Genomic DNA, 6,103 nt, shown 5'->3' on the forward strand with positions numbered 1-6,103 from the left:
ATACTCTCACTGATATATCCTCACACCACCCCTACTATACTCACACTGGTATATCCTCACACCACCCCTACCCTACTCGCACTGGCATACCCTCACATCACCCTTACCCAACTCTCACTGGTATACCCTCACATCACACCTACACTCTGAGAAACTGGACCCACTCTACCCTTTGTTTTCATTAATTTGTCTATTAACTGTAATAACACGTAAATGACTGTAATTATTAGACATAATGACGTAATGACTACAACAGTATCCGTGTACTTTGTTAAATTAAAACTTTCAAGCATATTGTCACCCAGATATATCACACTAAAAAGAAAATGAATATATGTAAGATCAGATATATACTTACATGATTTACATTTTTCGCATTTATTTGCAAAACTGCATACACTGTAAATACAAAAACATAATTTTTAGTATATGTGCATTACATACATGTACTGTAAGTCCCAACTGTCCCTATTTCTACTGATCCTGAATTGTCTGTCGTTATAGTTTTGTGATAGTGGTGGGCATTATATTGTTACATGATAATAACTGGGGCACTTTAATGTGGCACAAGATGGAATAGGAGGCACTCTAATGTGGAATAATATAAACTGGGGCACTGTAATGTGGCATCATTTAAAGTTGAAGGCAATCTGGCACAGTATGAGCAGGGGCACTGTAATGTGGCATACTATGAAGCGGTGGGGAACTGGAGGTCATTATGTGCATCTGGGACTCTATGTGGCATAATGTGTATTGGCAGGCGTACAATGTGACATGACATAAGCTAGAGAGTTATTCAAAAAAAATATCAAATATATAAGAAATGCTTTCATACCTCCAAGTATGTGCTGAATGACACATCGCTACATTGCAGTCAGTGATTACTGATTGCACTGATTGCCAGCTCTGGGACTGAATGAATTATCTCCCCTTTGGCCACATGTGAGGGGGTGTGTTCTTGGACACATCCCCTTTCATGTTACCAAGGGGTCACGGGCGGAACTGGGGGTGGGCGAGGCAAGCGGTGCTTACAGGGAGAGTAGAAATATATTTGTGTGTATTTCATGTGTTTGATGCAAGGTAAATGCAAGATACTTCATTGAAATATAAAAATATTTCAAAATATGGAATAATCCGTTATCCAAAATGCTTCTGGTCCCGAGCATTTTGGATAAGGGATACTCAACCTGTACTATTATTGGTATTATTTACTACCTGTATACATAATAGCCCTGTTTCTGGTTTTAACTCTTAATTTTAGCATGGCAAATTGGCAGCTGCTTGTAGGAAATTTATTAGCACAATACAAGGTTTTGGTCTACTCTATCTTTTTTAAATATAGGCTTATGCCTGCCTGATGTGATTAGGGTGCGCACCCCAATGGTAAACTCACAATGTAGCGAGGGGTATCCAAGCGAAGACTGGATGTTGTCTTTATCATCCATTATTATACTTCGACTCATTAGCTTTTAGGGAGCTAGACCAAGCAGGGAAATTACCTGGGGCAGAACATAGTGCCTTCATGCATTAGATACTTTATATGTGAAGAAACATGTGACAGTTGCGATCCCAAGTGATGAACTTATTTATGTTCCTGTATGACTATTTTCTAGGGCTTATTCATTGTTGCCGTTTCTGTACCAATTTCAGCAAACATTTCTAGGTTATGACCAGTGGTGGTTTTTACCTATGGGCTGCATAAGTGCAGCCCCCATTAGATAAAATCTGCCACTGTGCTCTGCCTAAGTGGTGCCAGGTGCAGTCTGTGAGACTGCAGTCTCCTCCAGTTACAAATCGTTATGTACAGAATTGTGAGAAATGCGCCTCCATCTCCCTAGTCAGATGTTGCTATATACTTCTATATTAATGTTATATACAGAGTGCTAAAGGTTTATAGAATACTCACAGCAAAGAATCCATAACACCATCCACTGCTGTCGCTTCATTGTGACTGACTGGCCTTTGTCTGAGAGGGCACTTTTAAGGGCATTAGTGCCATTGTGATGTCATAGTAAAGGTTTTTTTTTTTTTAAAGGGAAATTGCTACTAAATAGTAATAGAGCTGTTCAAGGATTAGGGTCCGTAATCAATCGTGGCCATTGTGATGTCATAATAAACGGTTTTGTGGGGGGGGGGGGGGTTTCAAAAGGGAAACTGCTAGAAATAGTAATAGAGCTGTTTAAGGATTAGGGTCCGTATTTAATCGTGGCCGAGTTTTTCAACAGGTGAAAAAAATGGTAAAGATTTCCATCTCAGTATTCAGTCGTTGGCATTTTTCGCCCTTTTTTTGTACATTTTTGTCCATGCCATTTCACTTTTTTTGCAAATTGGCATGGGTGAAAACAGGTGCCAGAACCACTGTAATTTTGCCAATACACGTGGTTTTCGCCGATACGTAACTTTTCGCCCAGGCAAAAATCAGCTATATGATTATATTAGAATACTGATAACAGTAATAGCTGGGTAATCACTTTAATATATGCGAATTGAACATCCTTTCCTATTAACTGCATTTTAATGTTTGAAACTGATTGCGTGTCCAAGAAACTACTATAGGTGCAGATGCACAGGACAATTATTGTATGCAATTTGGACTAGATTGTATCGCATCACATACGTTTTTCAATGCGCTGCAATGCAATCTAGTCCAAATTGCATACAATAATTGTACCTTGTATGGGCTCCTTAAGAATCATCATTACTGGAAATGGTTTGTTGCTTTGTTTATTTATTGTTGAGTCCTAAATATTTTGTTTTTTTGCAATTTTTACCGGTGTTTCTCTATGCTGCTTTAGTTTTGTGTATTTTCATTTATAGCAACATGTATTTATTATGTTGTTTGTACAGTATATAGAAAATACATTTTAAGATATTTCTGGCCCACTTATATACAGTGTATTGAAGGGTGAGTATCCCTTATCCAAATATCCGTAATCCAGATTATTCCAAAAACCATAGTTCCAGAATGTTTTTTATTCATAAACCCTACTTTTGGACATCTGTGACTGGCACTATTGGGGACATGATATGTAACTGGCACTATTGGGGACATGATATGTAACTGGCACTACTGGGGACATGATAAGTATCTGGCACTACTGGGGACATTATATGTAACTGGTGCTACTGGGGGCATCTCTAAATTATAGTACTGGGGACATCTGTAACTGGCATTACTTGGGGACATGATATGTAACTGGCACTACTGGGGACATGATATGTAACTCAGTGTCTGAGATAGGACACAAACCTTGTTTCATGTTTTCAAACCTTAATTAATTCACAAATAAAATATATTTGTGTGTATTTCATGTGTTTGATGCAAGGCAAATGAAAGATACCTCATTGACATATAAAAATATTCCAAAATACGTAATAATCCTTTATCCAAAATGCTTCTAGTCCCAAGCATTTTGGATAAGGGATACTCAACATGTACTATTATTGGTATTATTTACTACCTGTATACATAATAGCCCTGTTTCTGGTTTTAACTCTTAATTTTAGCATGGCAAATTGGCAGCTGCTTGTAGGAAGCTTATTAGCACAATACAAGGTTTTGGTCTACTCTATATTTTTTAAATATAGGCTATGCCTGCCTGATGTGATTAGGGTGCGCACCCCAATGGTAAACTCACAATGTAGCGAGGGGTACCCAAGCGAAGACTGGATGTTGTCTTTATCATCCATTATTATACTTCGACTCATTAGCTTTTAGGGAGCTGGACCAAGCAGGGAAATTACCTGGGGCAGAACATAGTGCCTTCATGCATTAGATACTTTATATGTGAAGAAACATGTGACAATTGTGATCCCGACTGATTAACACATTTATGTTCCTGTATGACTATTTTCTAGGGCTTATTCATTGTTGCCATTTCTGTACCAATTTCAGCAAACATTTCTAGGTTATGACCAGTGGTGGTTTTTACCTATGGGCTGCATAAGTGCAGCCCCCATTAGATAAAATCTGCCACTGTGCTCTGCCTAAGTGGTGCCAGGTGCAGTCTGTGAGACTGCAGTCTCCTCCAGTTATAAATCGTTATGTACAGAATTGTGAGAAATGCGCCTCCATCTCCCTAGTCAGATGTTGCTATATACTTCTATATTAATGTTATATACAGAGTGCTAAAGGTTTATAGAATACTCACAGCAAAGAATCCATAACACCATCCACTGCTGTCGCTTCATTGTGACTGACTGGCCTTTGTCTGAGAGGGCACTTTTAAGGGCATTAGTGCCATTGTGATGTCATAGTAAAGTTTTTTTTTTTTTAAGGGAAACTGCTACTAAATAGTAATAGAGCTGTTCAAGGATTAGGGTCCGTATTCAATCGTGGTCATTGTGATGTCATAATAAACGGTTTTGTGGGTTTTTATTTTTCAAAAGGGAAACTGCTAGAAATAGTAATAGAGCTGTTTAAGGATTAGGGTCCATATTTAATCGTGGCCGAGTTTTTCAACAGGTGAAAAAAATGGTAAAGATTTCCATCTCAGTATTCAGTCGCTGGCATTTTTCGCCCTTTTTTTGTACATTTTTGTCCATGCCATTTCACTTTTTTTGCAAATTGGCATGGGTGAAAACAGGTGCCAAAACCACTGTAATTTTGCCAATACACGTGGTTTTCGCCGATACGTAACTTTTCGCCCAGGCAAAAATCAGCTATATGATTATATTAGAATACTGGTAACAGTAATAGCTGGGTAATCACTTTAATATATGCGAATTGAACATCCTTTCCTATTAACTGCATTTTAATGTTTGAAACTGATTGCGTGTCCAAGAAACTACTATAGGTGCAGATGCACAGGACAATTATTGTATGCAATTTGGACTAGATTGTATCGCATCACATACGTTTTTCAATGCGATGCAATGCAATCTAGTCCAAATTGCAAACAATAATTGTACCTTGTATGGGCACCTTAAGAATCATCTTTACTGGAAATGGTTTGTTGCTTTGTTTATTTATTGTTGAGTCCTAAATATTTTGTTTTTTGCAATTTGTACCGGTGTTTCTCTATGCTGCTTTAGTTTCATGTATTTTCATTTATAGCAACATGTATTTATTATGTTGTTTGTACAGTATATAGAAAATACATTTTAAGATATTTCTGGCCCACTTATATACAGTGTATTGCAGGGTGAGTATCCCTTATCCAAATATCCGTAATCCAGATTATTCCAAAAACCATAGTTCCAGAATGTTTTTTATTCATAAAAACCTACTTTTGGACATCTGTGACTGGCACTATTGGGGACATGATATGTAACTGGCACTATTGGGGACATTATATGTAACTGGCACTATTGGGGACATGATATGTAACTGGCACTATTGGGGACATGATATGTAACTGGCACTACTGGGGACACGATAAGTATCTGGCACTACTGGGGACATTATATGTAACTGGTGCTACTGGGGGCATCTCTAAATTATAGTACTGGGGACATCTGTAACTGGCATTACTTTTGATGATATGACATGATATGTAACTGGCACTACTGGGGACATGATATGTAACTCAGTGTCTGAGATAGGACACAAACCTTGTTTCATGTTTTCAAACCTTAATTCATTCACAAATAAAATATATTTGTGTGTATTTCATGTGTTTGATGCAAGGCAAATGAAAGATACCTCATTGACATATAAAAATATTCCAAAATACGTAATAATCCGTTATCCAAAATGCTTCTAGTCCCCAGCATTTTGGATAAGGGATACTCAACCTGTACTATTATTGGTATTATTTACTACCTGTGAACATAATAGCCCTGTTTCTGGTTTTAACTCTTAATTTTAGCATGGCAAATTGGCAGCTGCTTGTAGGAAGCTTATTAGCACAATACAAGGTTTTGGTCTACTCTATATTTTTTAAATATAGGCTATGCCTGCCTGATGTGATTAGGGTGCGCACCCCAATGGTAAACTCACAATGTAGCGAGGGGTACCAAGCGAAGACTGGATGTTGTCTTTATCATCCATTATTATACTTCGACTCATTAGCTTTTAGGGAGCTAGACCAAGCAGGGAAATTACCTGGGGCAGAACATAGTGCCTTCATGCATTAGATACTTTTCATGTGAAGAAACATGT

The sequence above is a fragment of the Crinia signifera genome, chromosome 9 (genome assembly GCF_055691185.1).
Source record: "Crinia signifera chromosome 9, ASM5569118v1, whole genome shotgun sequence".
NCBI classification, from domain to species: domain Eukaryota; kingdom Metazoa; phylum Chordata; class Amphibia; order Anura; family Myobatrachidae; genus Crinia; species Crinia signifera.